Source organism: Lissotriton vulgaris, chromosome 1_1 (genome assembly GCF_964263255.1).
Source record: "Lissotriton vulgaris chromosome 1_1, aLisVul1.2, whole genome shotgun sequence".
NCBI classification, from domain to species: Eukaryota; Metazoa; Chordata; class Amphibia; order Caudata; family Salamandridae; genus Lissotriton; species Lissotriton vulgaris.
The window spans coordinates 1936690669-1936708811 of record NC_141685.1 but is presented as its reverse complement, the minus strand read 5'-3'; positions in this window follow the sequence as shown (position 1 = coordinate 1936708811).

The window sequence follows — 18143 nt, the reverse complement described above, 5'->3', positions numbered from 1 at the left end:
ACAGAGGGCATCCAGTACTCTTTGCTGTTCCCTGCCAGACTTCGAATTGTGGTGGACGACAAAACAATGTTTTTCAACCTGGCAGCAGACGCTTGGGACTGGTGGGAATCCTACAAAGCGGGCACGGATGGCGCCAAGGTTCGGGAGGAGCGGGAAAGGGAACGGGAAAGAGCGCCGGCGGGGCCGCGCCAATCGCAGAGACTGCGCAAGCGACGTCGCGGAGCCGGGAGACCGACCGCTTCGCAAACGGAGGCCGAGCGCAAAGCCGCGCTGCAAGCAGTGGTCACCATTGGAAAAGGGGGAGGCCCTCAATCCACACGAGGCACGGACACAGAGCCGATCATATCGGCCTCGGGCTCGGAGTCGGACCTGTCGGGGGTCCATGATGCCAAGGATCCGGTGGTAACACCGCAAACAGCAGAAGAAATCCTGAACATCTGACTTGGACCTGTTGGGTAAGGGGAATGGGCCTTGAGGGGGGTTCACCCGCATAGCGGGAGAGTTGGCTCCAGGCATGGGCGCTGGGTGACTGGCTATGCGCTGTTCTCCGTAGTGGGGGGATGGCAGCGGGCCTGGGTCATGCAGCCCCCTCTTGGGCGAGGCCTCGCTCCGCACGCCCTTAAGGCGATTGCAGCTCCGGCTGTGAACAAAATACCTGGGGGTTCTGAGTTAAGGGAGTTTGGATGGGGTCTGGTATCTTGATATTGGGGCCTGTTCTGGGGGGAGGGGGAACACCACAGTTGGGGTTTGGTGATGGGGGGATTCTGCAGACGCTGACTTTGACTTTCTTAGGGGTTGAACAGTTGGGAGGTTCTGTTTGGGGACGGGGAGGGACCATCATCCGCAGGAATGTGAATAGGGAGGGGGAGAAGAACCGTGACTTATGGGACAATGGCTAACTCGAATGTTTTGAAATGCATGACCTGGAACGTGAGGGGTCTACACACGATGCAGCGCAGACATAAAGTGCATGCCTACCTACAGAGGAGAGGGATCCATATAGCGCTCTTACAGGAGACACACATCACGAAGCAGGAAGGGGTGGCACTACAGAGGAGATGGCGGGGGCAGGTTTTCCACACCTCTTACTCGGCCTACGCAAGGGGCGCTCTGATCTGGGTGAGGGCGGGGACGCCTTTTCAAATGACTAGACAGCTGATAGATCCAGAGGGGAGATTTGTAGTAGTGGAGGGCAGATTGCGGGGTAAGGCTATAGTTCTATGCAGTGTATATGCCCCGAATATAGACCAATTAACCTTTTATGCGAGCTTGTCGGGGACACTGGCGCACTTCCTGGTGGGTCCGATACTCATGGGAGGGGACTTTAACTCCTTGACGGATGTGCAACTGGATAGGTCCCACCCGCCACTGAGAGATTCCCCGGTGTACCGCGTAGCTAAGGGTAGGCAGGAATGGCAAGAGAGCTGGGGGTTAACTGATGCATGGAGGGCGCAGCACTCAACAGACCGAGACTACTCGTTTTACTCCGGGATACACGAACTCCACGTTAGGCTGGATGCGATATTGTGCACACGAGAAGTGCTGACGCAGGTTGCCTGGTCGGAATACCTGACGAGAACGGTCTCGGACCACAATCCGCTTTTAATCCACTTAGACTGGATGACGGAAAAGCCTAGGGTGCTCACTGGTTAGAGGCGGCAGACCCGAGAGCAGAGGACGGCCCGGGACCAGGGTTCGATTCCCGGCGCGGCAGGTTTCTGGACCAGGGTCAGCGGACTCGATAATTCTCTCGCCTCGGTGCCCACTCTGATCAGCGATCACACTCGGCAACTCTGGGCATTAGCTTGCCTCATCTTCACTAACGGCCCCACCAGACCGCCGGGGATGCCTGGTCTCACCCTGGAGATACCCATTAAGGGACCATCTCTCAGGGAAGCCAGGAAGGGTTTCGCAGCGGTCGAAGCGCCTTGGGACCTTCCGGGTAAGTAGTGCGCTATATAAATGCCTATACATACATACATACATACAACCTGGAGGCTCCGGCCGGAGACTTTAGAGGACCCGATATTCGGGGCGGCCCTGGAGGAGGGGTTGACACAATACTTTGCCAATAACGAGGGTTCCACGAGCTCTAGAGCAGTGGAATGGGATGCCTTCAAAGTGGTAGTGAGAGGGCAGTGCATCACACAGTTCGTAGGCACGAGGCGGGTGCTGCTGACCGACCTAGAGAGGGCAGACGCCAAACTGAGGGCAGCGGAGAGGGACCGACCAGGCAGGCCGGAGCTGCAGGGCACGGTTAGCTCGGCCAGGGAAGCGGTGGCGGCTGAAGTGAAAAGGCTACGGGCTTACGATCACCGGGCATACACGGTGCGATCTCATGTAGAAGGCGACCGGTCGGGCACTTTGTTGGCGTGGCTCTCTAACCCCACGAAACGCTGCTCCCCTATCTTGCAAATTGCCGGGGAGGGTGGTAATCTGTCCAACACCCAGTCGGCCATAGTGGACGGCTTTCAGAGATACTACGAGACACTTTATAGTAGCACCCCGGGCAACCGAGAATTGGAGGCGGAGGCTTTCCTGGATGACCTCACCCTACCGTGTCTAGAAGACGAGCAGGCGACGGATTTGGGGAGGGACATCGACTTAGGGGAAATTCGAAAAGCTATTAAGTCCATGGCCCGCAATAAGACGCCGGGTATAGATGGCCTGCCCATCGAATTTTACGGCAAATATGTAGACGCCTTAGCGCCGCGGCTTTTGGCTGTGTACAAAGAAGCAAGAACCACGGGCCGCCTACCCCCATCGATGCGGGAAGCGATAGTCATCCCGCTACTGAAGCCTGGCAGAGAAGGTAGTAGTCCGGCCTCCTATAGGCCGCTCTCGATGCTCACAGCCGACTATAAAATCTTAAGCTCTATACTAGCATTGAGACTCCTACCGCACATGACCACTCTGGTCCACGAGGACCAGAACTGCTTTATCCCTACCCGGAACACGACGTTAAACATTAGAAGGCTTATCCGACTCATGGAAGAACTGCGGGAGGGGAGTGGAACTCCACTTGCCCTCTCGGTCGATATAGAAAAAGCGTTCGATAGTCTGGAGTGGGATTATCTATATGCAGTCATGGCGCGTTTCGGGCTGGGCGCAGACTATATCCGGTGGACACAAGTGCTTTACACGGCGGCGGTAGCGAGAGTGCGGGTTGGATCCCTGGTGTCCCAACAGTACCCAGTGGAGAGGGGCACCCGGCAGGGTTGCTCCCTATCCCCATTACTGTTCGCTTTAGCGATTGAACCGCTGGCTGTGGAAGCCCGCAGGGGGCGATACTTCGCAGGAGTGCAAACTGGTGATGGGCGACAGTTTATCTCGCTGTACGCCGATGATCTCCTGTTGTTCCTAGACAACGACGCAACTGAGCTCGAGGGGGCGGAGGAGTTGCTGGGACGTTTTGGCGACCTCTCGGGCCTAAGGGTTAACTGGGCGAAGACGAGCCTCTTTCCACTGAAGGAGGACGTGGCCCGCCCAGAACACAGACCGCTACTTCATTGGGAGCCGACTTGTCTCCACTATCTTGGAGTATACGTCTATCACACAGTGACGGCTTTGTTCGAGGGCAATGTGGAGAGATGCGTCAGGGGGCTGAAGGGTAGCATGGCATTCTGGGCCACGCTTCCGCTGTCCATAGCTGGTAGGATAGCACTGCTAAAAATGGTGGCCCTCCCGCGGCTGCTGTATTACTTCCGAACGCTTCCGATCTGGATCCCCAGCTCCTTTTTCCGCCGACTTAGATCCCAGCTCACTTCCTTCCTATGGGGGACGGGCAGATGTAGAGTGGCGCTGGCGACACTCACCCGCCCGAAAGATGAGGGCGGCTTGGCGTTCCCAGACTATGAGCTCTATTATCTCGCTGCCCAGTTGCAGATCTTTACGCAAGAGGTGGCTCGGGTTTACCGAGGCCCGGAAGATAAGCGACTGCGGGGTACGCCACAACACATACTAGCCTACATCGCGCTAGGACAGAAACTCGCCGCCCGGGACCTGTCCCTTGAACAGGATACATTTCGGCGCTGCAGGAACCGAGCACAGAAGCGAGCAGGGATTCAGCACCCCTACGCCCCGGAGATGCCACTGGGCATGTTGACTGCACTGCCCCATGGAGGCGATTGGTCCCGCCTGCTGCAGTGGGAGGAGGTAGGAATACAGGTGGTAGGGGACCTTTTCGAAAACGGGGAGCTCCTCCCGTACTCGGCCCTCCAGGAACGCTTTGATCTCCCACGCGGGGGCTATCTCCTTCATGCAGCTGTGACAAGAGCAATGCAGAAACACTGGGGACTGGGACTGGCGGAGCCGGAGACGGCTATGGCGTGCCAATACACCATGATGGCGGCGGGAACGGTGAAAGCGGTATCTTGCTTTTATAACAGAATGCTCCACGAGCACCTGCCGCCCCTCGATGCACTGAAACTCAAGTGGGAGACTGACCTGGGTAAGCCCATCCCAGACACGACGTGGGCACAGTTGGTGCGAAGGGCGCGTAATAGTACAAGGAACGCTCGTTTTCAAGTTATCCATTATTACATACTACACAGGGCGTACATGACCCCTGGGAGAATCCTGAGGTACTTTGGCGCGACTGATGCGAGGTGCCCCCGCTGCACGGCAGACGGAGCCGAGCTGGTGCATATGCTCTGGTCATGCCCGGCCCTATCAGACTATTGGCGGGCCGTGGGTGAATCCATGAACGAGGTGACGGACCGGACTGTTGACTTTGATGCAGCGGCGTGCATCCTGCATTGGTTCCCACATACCCCCAAAAACAAGCTCTCGAGCAAGTTCATAGATATGGGATTAATGGTAGCCAAGCGTGAGATAACTAGAAACTGGAAGGCAAGGGCGAGCCCGACGTATAGGAGGTGGTACAACGAATTTCTGAAATGGGCGGCCTGCGATAGCACGCATAGGTATCAGATGGCGCGTAGAACTGCTAATGAGAGAGCGCTAGAACAAGCAACGGCCTGGGAGGTAATGGTACAAGGCCTCAGAGATAGTGGAATAGTGGATGACGGGGAGGACCTAGACGTGGCCGGGGTCAGCACAGTACAATAATCTGGAGATAAGAGAACCGGCGGAGGAGAAAGCCTGAAGCCCAAGGTTAGAGATACACAACGGAAGGCTCCCGTGCGGATGATGGGGTGGGAGGAGGGAACGGGGGGGGGTAAGTTTTTAGGACTGGGGGGAAAGTTGGGGGGGGAGTTCAGGGTTTCATTAGGCGAGGACGGAAAAGTAGGCACACACACAAATCCGAGACCATACTCCTGAGGAAGAACAACCAGGCATGTGGGTGCGAAACTACTGCCGCCGCCCGGCCCCCGGGATGTGGGCCTGCAGGCTGTGTACACGAGAAGTTGATGAACCAGACTGTGGCACTGTGAATGATGCTGAATACGTGCAACTATTGGCCTGTGTAAAGTGTGTTTACAATAAAAATTACTTAAAAAAAAAAAAAATTGTCACACTTAGGATAGGTCCTGAATAGTCCATAGGTCAGGGTGCAGTGTCTTTAAAAAGATATGAATGTACTTCTAAATTGTGGTGATGAAAAACACTTAAATTTGCTTTATACTACCGCTCGCATAAGATAACACTGGGTTAAATTGTTACATTTAATATGTTCTAGCTTTCAATTGGGAGCTGAGAGGAATATCTTGTTTAGTGTCTGACAAAAAGGTCATTTAAAATCTTCTTTAAAGTAAATTTAGATTTTAAGTTACAATTATACCACTTTTAGAAAGTAGGCCCTCATTTCTGCCCTAATTTTTGGTGCCTGCAACCAGATCCTGGGACATATGACAAGGTGTAGTAGGCAGCTGTACTTTGTTTATTTCTTCCAAATAGCCATTCAGTAGAGTGATTAGGTGTGCCTGGATGGGTCATTAATGGTAAGATGGGGGAATGGAGCTTGGCACAGCCTATTGAGTTGAAAGTGGGGCTGTGCCCTGACTTCACACAATGGATTTGCCACCACTGCATTGTTCACACAGCCAGCCTGAAGCCAGGGGTGGGAGGAAACTTCAAGCACTTTAAATGCAAATCTCTAGAAACTTCTCCTAATTCAAAGAAGGTAACCGGTATGAAAATAGGACCCTCAGACCCACTCTACGGTTCACTTTCTGGACCTGCGAAAGGACTCTCAGAGGACTACCTGCTACTGTGACCTCCGGCATACTTCAAAAAGACTGCTTTGCTGCCTGCATTGAACAGGCCTGCCCTGCTCTTCAAGGCCTGTTCCACTTCTTTGGTAGAGTACTACCAGAGTGAGTCCAAGGGCTAGTTGGCTGGCCTCCTGATCATAGCCATAGGTACAGAAATGGGTATCCATTGTTGTGGAACTCCCGTCGGTTACAGCCACGGACCATGGACCACCAGACTCACAGGGGTGGAGTGGTGGCGATCTTCCCACTGCTCTGTTAGGACCATGGCAGTCGGGCCACCCTGGGGCCACTGCAACCGCCAAGGATCAGAGATCTCAGGCTGAGGCATGGCGGTCTTGAGGCCGCAATATGCTTGGCAGGGCATTTGCGGTGCTGCCTGGCATATTTTGGTGTTACCCACCTCCACACTTTTCATGGCTGTGTAATGGCCGCTAAAAGTGGGGTGGTGAGGAAACGGGGGCCCTGCTGAGCCCCATGGTGCCTCACGTCATGTGGATGCACACAGGGGAGCAACATGTGCCCGCCTTTGTGCATGCACACCAGTACCTGCACATCATGGACTGCAGTAGTCCATGCCATGCAGGTACTGCCTTTGAACTTTCCATTGAGGTGCCTATTTGATAGGCACCGCCCTGGGAATGCCAAAGAACATGCTGCCTGCCAGACACAAGAAAACTCCTCACCTGGTTCCTACCCAGGTTAGGTGGTGCAGGAGCCGGGAGTTCCCGCTCCAGCACAGCCGAATTCCCAATAAGGCCCTTAGTCTGACCATGGAAACCTTCACTATGACTTCATCCTGAGGCTTCCCAATGCCCTGCCCTGCTCCACTTTTACATTCTCACAGATTTTTTTCTGAAATGTCTTCTAATTCACAAGGTAAGCGCCGACTAGGCCCCAATAAATCTTTGTATATTACCTGCGCAGCATCGCGTCAACCATATTTTTTCAATTTGACCCGGTCTTGTGCAACTAGATGTCTGCTGTAGGGGCTTTGATGTTTTAGGCATTATATTTTATCTCAAACTTTAAAAAAAATCATAACTCCAGTTCTGGTGGTTGGATGTGTATCATTAAGGTGTCAAATAATTTATTAACATTTTCTCTATTTTTCCTAATTTTTATGGGATTTTTCTTGTGTTGTGTTTTAACTTTATTACAGGTTTGTGTTGCATAAATACTTTACACATTACCTCTAAGTTAAGTCTGCTGTTTTTGTTCCAAGGTACCAGATGGTTAAGCACCGGTCAATTTAGTGACTTTTGCTGGTTCACCCTGACAAGGATTTTAGTTGTAACCAGATTAGGCTTCCACCACCCACCACCCTCAACCAATAACCCCAACTTCTTACAGGCCCTGTGGATGTACATCTACACTGCAGTCTGAACCCTTCCTCTTCAAGAATGGTCCCTGACTGAGCCAGATGCCACTGATCCAGAACATCTAGGCCACCAAAGTATCAACTTAACCCCATTGTAGGCAAGTAACAACACTAACGTTCTATTCAGAAGCATGACTTGCCGCACTGGACGTAGTAAACACACTTTCCAACTCTCAGACATCTCTTTTACTTTGCAGGCTATGCTTTATTATTAAATGCCTTGGTGTTTGCTCTACTTTCAGATTGATTTTATTGTTTACAAACAATAGGGTAAAAAACAATAAGGGAACCAGATGTGTTGCATAGGTTGTCAGTGTTCATGTGAGGATTGCTAACCTGCATGGTACAGTGTTGTGATCCCGGTCAGCAATCACAATGTGTATATGTTTGCGAACACTATTGAACCATTTCAACATTCTTGCAACAGCATTGTTTTTACTTTATGTTTTAGATTATTGTTTATAGAATCCGTCCAATTAGAAGACACAAAGACAACTTACACAAATGCATAAGAGAGTGGCAGATACATATAAAGTCTGACCAGTTGTCTAGTAAATTAAGGCCACAAGTACAACCATTTTATCTGCTAGTAATCCTGGACCAATGACTTTGTACTCCTTAAGAGCCAGGTAAAGTCTCATCTCATGTATTTTAGGGATGTTTTTAAAGTTACATGGGGAGCAAAACCAAAAGTTCTCTGACATGCCAGAGGTAGCCATAAATACACTTAAAATAGGAACTGACTTATTTCCATTAATATGTTGCTTATCTTTGCTTTTCTTGCATTGAACATTTTGAAATCATTCAATGAATTGCCATCTCTAGAAATTACATATTTTCGAAAGTGTATGTTGATGATTATAGCTATTCAATAGGCCTCAAATATATCACGAAAGGAGCAAAGACTGAGGGGCATATTCACAAGGAGCTATCGCCAAATTAACGGCACTTTATTGCAGCCAAAGTCGTGATAAATGTACCCGACCATTCACAAGCTGGTGCTAACAGCAGACATCATCAGAATTCCCGCGATAACAGTCCCAAAACCTAACACCACGGCGGACACCACCAACTAACGCTAATGAGAAGTAGAGTAGGCGTTCCCGTGCAGAAACACATGAAAAACAACAACATATCTTTCACAAAGAAGTGACAGATCCGCAAAGCGAACCAAAAACAGGTGATAGTCCGTGGTAGCCATAGGTATTTAACACCTGTCTCAAGCAGGTGTAAAGACGGACGACTACCTGCAGTAGGCAATGGAGCCCCGCACACAGCCACACCCGAAGAACAAACAACGCATGGAGATACTCATCATGCAGCTCGTCGCCAACTAACCAGGCAGTGTGCATGATTCCTTCATCTTCCGACAGTCCATCATCAACTAGCGTTTCCAGGATGGCACATATGGAACGGGACTGCTTGTTGGTAAGTGCCAAGTCAACACACCACACATCCCAATGCCTCCACAGCACAAAGCACAACTGTGGGGATGCACACATGACCAAACCACAATCAATATGTCAAACTACATGACCACCTACCAGACAGGACCAAACCACTCCATGGTCATCCTGGCCTACCCCTGCACCCAAAACAGACATTTCATGGCACCACAGCCACACAACAGTTGAATGTGTGGAGTAGCGAAATGCAGCCATAACACATTTGAGGCCCTTCTCTGCCCACATAACCCTACCCCAGTCTCCCGCAGGTCAGCGTCCCGTGGCAGTGGGCCAGTTTAGCCCGCTGTGCATCTAGGGCCACTAGCCCTGTGCGAATCATGTTATCCCTCCTTGTAGTTTTGTCATTGCATTTCTGTGTGCCTGGTGACTGTTGGTGTAGTTGCCAGCATCAGCTACTCCCTGCAGGCTGGCTTACACTCACCCCACACACAGCCAGCACAGGCATCACTGGATTGGTGGACCTGCCATCACATTCAGCCGACCCAAGTATTGACTCTTTTCTCCCTGCGCTGTCACAGGTGATCAAGGATATGCACTCTGCCCTTGGATGATGACCCCCTCCAAGATACAAACACACCCGCCCAGAGGCAGTACAATGTGGAACACATACGCACTAGGGGCATCGTGGAACGCACATTTGGCGTGTCACATTTCAGGTGCCTGGACGGTACAGGTGGGAAGCTCCTGTACAGCTCAGCCATCATGTGCAAGCTGACCGTTGAATGTTGTGTTTTGCCCAACATCTGTGTTCGCCCCAGGGGCCCATGGATCCCAGTCCCACAGGTACCGGACGATGATGGTGGTGATGGGGCAGGTGGGGCACATACCACTGCATCAGCGGCAGGACTGGCTCATAGGAATACCATCATTGACACTTACTTCACATGAGCAAGTAACAATGTGGCCGTCCATGGCAATCAAGCGACAGTAGTAAATGTCCATATGCTCTGCTTGTGGGAATAAAACATATTTGCACGTTTTGACTTGTGCTTGTACGTCTTAATGTTACTTCTCCCTGCAATTTCAGATGTGATTTGCCAGGTCGTGCACGTTTACAGAATCAGTTGTGTCCTGTTCTTGTGAATATACCCCTGAGTTCTGAGAGGAGCGCTTCTATTCTATTATTACCCAAAAAGCGCGAAAGATGCTGCTCCAGTCATTTACTCTCAAACTTTGTATAGTCTACCAAATTAGCAAATTAGGTCAGGGAGCAGATATAAAGATTATACAAGCACAATCAACAGCCACTGTATTGTGTTAATGCCCCTATTTCTCCCATTGCTCATTTAATAACCTGATGATTATACCTTGAGTCCTACTAAATATTATTACAATGTGCTAATCTTGTTTTACTACCTCGAGCCACTAGTTTTCTACCGTTCAAATTGGTTTTGTAGACTTTGCACAGGTTTATGATTAATACATTCATTTCATAGTATTCAGCTAACCTGATGATCTGGTGATGGTGTTGACGCTTTCTTTTGATCAGAAAGGGTTGATCCACATGGCAGTTTGAGGCAAAGTGGGTTCAGAAATTCTGCAATAAATAATTTAACAAAATGACATAACATATAAATAATATTAAATACAAATGAAACCTCTAACGAAAATATTAAAAGAATTTAAAAAATACAATAATTTGAAATTAAACAACTTAACATAAAGCCCATATTAGAATTAAAATAAGCAAATATGAAAATAAATAATTCCTACATGTATTACACTCAACACTTGAAAGTAAAAAAATGCTACTTACAATGCAGTATCTGCTGCTAAAGTCAATTTTTTATTTAAAAAAAAAATGTTTTCATTGAGCAGAGCATTAAGAACATGATATACATAATATGATCTAAATAAGCATAAAAAGCATTTTAACACAGATACAATAGCTTTTTTTTTCCATGACAAATTTTTCTAAATTATGTCTATCACAAATAATTGATATAAAATCAATAATAGTTTCAACGTGTAAATGTACAAAAAATGTAATAAAGTGCAGTGGCAAGGACAGTGCTAGTGCTTTATATAACAAATGGCTAATATTTTTATATCAATAGCGAGTGATCTCGTCCCTCCTTTAGGTTTTCTAGGTTGCTTAAAAACTTCAAATTTTTGTAAAATTTCCTGATAGCTCCCACCCGTCTTGCATACGCTTCTTCAAAATCCCGTGTCCCTTTTTTTATTTTAATAAACCATTTCACATGGGAGGGAACATCTCTATATTTCCAATTTGATGAATTAAATAATTAAAGAATGGGCTACAGTACAAGAAATAAAGAGAAACACTTCTTCGGCCTCTGTTACAATCGTTCTGTCTCTAAATAATCCGAACAGGGCAGCCTCAGCCTTGATAAAGATAAATTACGGGGGCAATTTGCCTGCATAATGGGGGCATGTAAGGTGCCCCGAGCACTGGGGAACGGCACTCCTCTGGTTTTATTTAGAAGTATGCGGAGGGGTTACGGTCCTACTCCCCGCAGTCTCTGTGAGCGGCACCCCTCGGGTCTTTTTTTATAAAAAATATGTTTTGAGCTCTCTCTCTCTCCGTACACGTCGCGGGGAACGCCACATTTCTGGGGCAGTGATATGTAAAATGACCTTCCAGCTCCGGGTACCTGCATTGTCTGGAGTTTTTAATTAATGTTGGGAGGGTGGGCTTGATATTACGTCCTTGTAAATTCCCATAGAAGCCTATGTTCTGGTGTTAACATGGGCTTCTATGGCAAATAGCAAGGCCGTATTATGAAGCTCATTATCGCCGTTTTATCAGCATTATCGTCATTTTTATCGGCAGGAAACTGCCGATAAGTGGGCGATAATGGGCTTGATAATATGCCCTTGTGAATAACCATAGAAGCCCAGGTTAACATCAGAACTTGGGCTGCTATGGGAATTTAGAAGGGCCTATTTTTTTTATTAATGTTGGGAGGGTGGGCTTGATATTACGTCCTTGTTAATTGCCATAGAAGCCTATGTTCTGGTGTTAACATGGGCTTCTATGGGAAACAACAAGGTCGTATTATTATAGTAATTATCGCCGTTTTATCAGGAGTTTCTTGCCAATAAAACGGCGATAATTGTAACACTGGTCTTTGATAATATGCACCTAAGTTTACTGGTCAAAAAAAGAGCAATGAATCATATTATCCACAAAAGGCGATACATTACCGTCATTTTTATCGACAGGAAACTGCTGATAAAGCGGCGATAATGGGCTTGATAATAAGCCCTTGTGAATAACCATAGGAGCCAAGGTTAATACCAGAACCTGGGCTCCTATGGGAAGTTACAAGGGCCTATTATCAAGCCTATTATCGCTGCTTTATAGGCAGTTTCCTGTCAATAAAAGCGGCGATAATGTATCGCCTTTTGTTGATAAAATGCTCTTTCATTTCTATGATAGTATGTATAAAGCTTTCCTTTTTTTTTGGTGTAGCATTTGTACTCTCTTCGCATGCTCAGTGTCGTTTCGAAGCCATCGTTTTCTTTTTCTTCAAGTTCAACAAGCAAACCTTTCTTTGTATCAGTTAGTAAATCTGTCGCTTTCTTTTCCCGGTTCGTGTGTGCCATCCACTGCTGTACTTTTGTACAGTACTAATAGTCATATTTTTTATATATTTATTTGAAAGTTAGTACCGAGGCTCCAAGCGTTGATTATGTACTCGGTCCATCGCCATTTTCGTAGTTTCTCACCATTGTTTTTATTATATCTCTTAGTTAGAACTCAGTAGTTTTCAATCCTAGTCTTGAATATCTTACTATAGTATTTCAACATTATTTTTATTGTGGGCCGTCATACCCCTCCCCCACAAAATAAAAGAAGTATGTAGTTTTTTTTAATTAACTTTTATTAAACAATAAATATAAATGAAACTCAATTGTAACTATTTTAGAACTGGAAAAATAACTTAAACAATGTTATAAACAAATTGTGAAATGTATTCCAAAAGGTGTCCGATTGGTAATCTGCAAAAGAAAAAAGAAAATTAGAGTTTAGAATTATGTATATGTGAGTAAATGAGCTGAAGCATTACGGGGCATATTATCAAGAACGGCGATAAAATTATCGCCGTTTCAGCGGCAGGAAACTGCAGCTAAAGCGGCGATAACGGGCTTGATAATATGCTGTTGTGAATTCCCATAGCAGTGCAGGTTCTGGTGTTAACCTGGGCTACTATGGGAATTTACAAGGGCATGTTATCAAGCCCATTATCGCCGTTTTAGCGGCAGTTTGTTGCCGCTGAAACAGCAATACTTCTATCGCCGTTCTTGATACTATGCCCCTACAAGTTTTGGTAACTCTACAGTTTTACGTGTGCAGTGTGACTCGTACATTCCAGTTCGCTTATAGTGCTGAGTTCAAGTGGTGTCTATATGGAAGTGCCTAGTGCGTTACTGACGCCCGTTATGGTGACTTATTTCTAATGCATTCCTGTGAAGGCTTTGTAGATCTAGGCCTCTGTGCTTACCATTGTATAAACCTTGCGGGTAAACATTTCAGGCAGTTGGTGTCACAAGTTTTTCTGAACAGTTCTTCTACACGTCTACACGTCGAAGACAGCAGTGTCTAAGTTTATGAGAGAAAGAGAAATGATGTCACAGAGAGTGAGAGAGAGAGAAAGTGAGAGAAAACAACATTAAAACTGTGTCGCAGAGTCTGGAGTTGAGATTTCTTCCTTGCGTCACTTTACTCATGTTAAAAGTGATTCAAAAGTGGCGTAATAAGGTTTTAGCCTATCTGTTGTCATTGCTCGGAGGTAATTATAGTTCAAACCCATTATAGCCACTTTAGCGGCAGTTTGCTGCTGATAAAGTGGCGATAATTTTGTCGCTAAGGCTTGATAATATGGCCCTCTCTCTTTTCACAAATAAAGCTAACACTACAGTTTTACGAGTGCAGTGTACCTGGTACATTTTACTTGTTATAGTGCCGCGTTCAAGTGGTGTCTATATGGAAGTACCTACTGCGTTACTAACGCCTGTTATGCCTAATTATTTCTAATGCATTCCTATAAAGGATTTGTAGATCTAGGCCTCTGTGCTTACCGTTGTATAAACCTTGTGGCAAAATACATAAGGAAGTAGACTTCACAACTTCACTTCAACAATTCTTCTACAAATCCAAGCAGACAGCAGTGTATAAGTTTAAGAGAGAAAGAGAAAACATTAAAACTCTGGGACATAATATCAAGCCTGGGCGACAAAATTATCGCCACTTTATCGGCAGGAAAGTGTCGCTAAACTTGCGATAATGGGTTTGATAATATGCTCTATGGAATTCCAATCGAAGCTCATGTTAGATGTCCTTCACATCTAACATGAGCTTTGATTGGAATTCCATAGAGTATATTATCAAACCTATTATGGCCACTTTAGCAGCAGTTTGCTGCCGATAAAGTGGCGATAATTTTGTTGCCAAGGTTTGATAATATGGCCCTCTCTCCTTTCATAAATAAAAGTTACACTACAGTTTTACGAATGCAGTGTACCTGGTACATTTTACCTGTTATAGTGCCGCATTCAAGTGGTGTCTATATGGAAGTGCCTACTGCGTTACTGACGCTGGTTATGCCGAATTTTTTCTAATGTATTCCTATGAAGGATTTGTAGATCTAGGCCTCTGTGCTTACCGTTGTATAAACCTTGCGGCCAAACACTTTAGGCAGTTGGATTGACAACTTGATTTCAACAATTCTTCTACATGCTTAAGCAGACAGCAGTGTCTAAGTTTAAGAGAGAAAAAGAAATGATGTCACAGAGAGTGAGAGAGAGAGAAAGAGAGAGAAAACAACATTAAAACTGTGTCGCAAAGTCTGGAGTTGAGATTTTTTCCTTGCATCACTTTAACCATGTTAAAAGTGACTCAAAAGTGTTGTAAAAGGGTTGTAGATCTGTTTGTCAGACTGTTGTAACCTATCTGTTGTCACTGCTCGGAGGTAATTATAGAATTTAAAAAGAAGCTGCTGTACACTACGCACTCTGAGCCATAATATCAAGCCTGAGTGACAAAATTATCGCCACTTTATCGGCAGGACAGTGTCGCTAAAGTGGCGATAATGGGTTTGATAATATGCTCTTGGAATTCCAATGGAAGCTCATGTCTGATGTCCTTCACATCTATCATGAGCTTCGATTGGAATTCCATAGAGCATATTATCAAACCCATTATCGCCACTTTCCTGCCGATAAAGTGGCGATAATTTTGTCGCCCAGGCTTGATAATATGGCCCTCTCACAAATAAAGCTAATACTACAGTTTTACGAGTGCAATGTACCTGGTATATTTCAGTTGTTATAGTGCCACGTTCAAGTGGTGTCTATATGGAAGTGCCTACTGCGTTACTGGCGCCCGTTATGCCGACTTATTTCTAATGCATTCCTATGAAGGCTTTGGAGATCTAGGCTGCTGTGCTTACCTTGTATGAAGAGTGCGGCCACCGGAGTTCACCACTTCACTTGAACTCTGCTTCTATACGTCAAAGTATATTCAATAAGTTGCAGAGAAATCCATTGCTGTTGCTTGATAGGCCGTGGTTGCTTCTGAACGATGTTTGCTGAAGGAAACAAAAGGACATTTTGATTAGTCATCGTAAACTGAGTTGCGTAACTACTATCATAAGTTAATTTTAATGTGGGTTCCTAATATTCCGTAGTTAGGACTGTTGCAGCTCCAGCAAACAAAGGAAGATCAATAAGTTAATAGAGGCCTGGGATGGCCTCGTGACACAGAAAAAAAAATACTATCATGGACGCACAACTAATTATAATAGAGGCCTAAGCACGTGGCGTAGTGCAGAAATGCGACACAGAAATGTATGCACGCACAATTTTTAAGATTAGAGGTGTATAGGACCTCGTGATTTATAAAGAAATATTTCAATTATGTAAGTACAATTTAAAACCATTGAGGGGTAGGAAAGCCATATGAAGGATAAAAAAATAGTATTATGCATATACAATTTACAGTGGAGGCTGATGTTGTGACGTCTTCTCTTACCTTTGTTTTTGTCGTCTTTTGTCGTGTCTTGAAAGGCTGTGGTTTCTCTGAGTCTGAGGTGTTTTCGACAGTCTGTGTGTCATCGCAGCAGAGGCAGGCAAAAGAGAGCGTGATCACGTCAGTGCCTGCATTATATGGGAACCGCAGGGGCTGACCAAACCAAGCCCTGGGCCGTTATTGGTAGCGTTTTCGTGGCCCGCAAGAATGATGGCATCCGATTGGCTAATGTATTGGTTTCCAGGCTAAATGATAGCAAGCATGCTTGGTGGTGGCATGTGTGTAGTGTGGGCGCGCGCGCACCGCGCATGTGCAAGTATGAGTGTGTGCACTAACAATTAACAACAGAGAGAGATGGGGGCGGTGTTATAGTGTACGCAGAGGCAGGCCCAGTATCGGATCTGCAATGAGTCAGCACTTCTAATCATTCTCCTTAGCATGCCCTGAGCTCTGATTTGTCACTGAAAGGTGATCGCACCATAGTTTGTACTGCTTATCATACTCAGCGTGTACCCGCGCATACAGTACGAATATGCTTTGACGTTACGCGTCGCATTAAAGCTTCGGTGTGACGTCATGTATGGCGTTCTGTATGCGTAAGGGGGCAATGTTTCTACTTGGTTTAAAACATGTATGTATTTAATGTACATACTAAGGGCAGACATCTGGGATAAGTATGAATTTTTTTAATACTTGTAATAATCATATATTACTTATATAAAGAATTACACAAATCGCAGTAGAACATCATGCGTACTCGTATTGAAAGAGTTGCGCAAGTGCATCATAAGCGAACCAACGCCATGTGACTTAAAAAGTAGAGATTTGGTTGGTTCATAATTTTCCTATTGCGACTGTTAAAAGTTCTGCCCCATTATAATTATTCGACTTTGACTTTCTAAAAAGAAGCATTTGTTCTGAAAATCTTCTCAAATAGAAGGAAGATCACAATAATAAGAGCAATGGAGTCATCTTCCAGCAGTTTTTCAGAGGGAGATTTCATTCCTGAAGAACCTCCAAAGAAGAGGAAAGAAGCTCTAATCTGGAAGTTTTTCACGTTTTTAGAAGGTCAAAAAAAGGTTGATGCTCCAAAAGTAACCTGTAAAATTTGTGAAACAACTCTTTCCAGGGGTGATCCATGTAAAAAATACTCCTTTGGCACAGCAAATATGGTGAGACACATGAAGAATTTGCACTCCAAGAACTTTGCTCGAGCTGCAAGACAGTGGTTGCACAAGAACCCACCTGCTGCTACACCGAGCACATCAACTGCGGCAGCAGGATTTTCAGCAAGCAGTCCACACCCACATATTGATTCTGACTTTGCTAAAGTTAAAATTCTATGCATTTATTGCGATAAAATTTTGTATTATGGGGAACAGTCTATAGACTTGATGAAACGCAGGATGCAGGATCATTGCTGTCCTCGATATTAGTTGTTCTTTTTTTCATTCTTTTGTTCCGCTTGGAATTTGTTGAGAAAACACAAAAAAAATACAAAACAAAAAAAACAGTTCTTTTTAGAACTACCTTCACTGGTCAAAGAAAGAACTATGGGCCAGATGTAGGTATCCAAATACCGATCGGTAACGGCCGAAAATACCAATTTTCGGCCGTTACCGACCGGTATTTGGATACTGAGATGTAGGGCATTAAAAAATACAGATTCGGTAATTTTACAGAATCGGTAATTTTACCGATTCTGTAAATTTACTGAATCAGTAATTTTACCAAATCGGTAAAATTACAGAACCTGTATTTTGTAATGTAGGTAGCACTGTAAACAGTGCTACAGGGCTTTAAGGATTTGTTAAAAAAGGAATTCCTATCTAAATACATAAATGTGCATTTACACCTGTGCCATGTGGCACACATACAAGCCCTTAGGGCATGTGTTTATGCCACATGGAACACAAGCACTAATCAGGGGTGCAACAGGGTGTCAAAGTGACACCCTGCCACCCTTGAGTCTTTCGGAATTTTACCGAATCTGTAATTACCGATTCAGTAATTCACATTCGGCCCATAGGAATCAATGGCAAATACTGAATCGGTAAATACCGATTCAGTAAATACCGAATCTTACCGATTCGGTATTGTTTACCGAATTTTTATCTACATTGCAATTA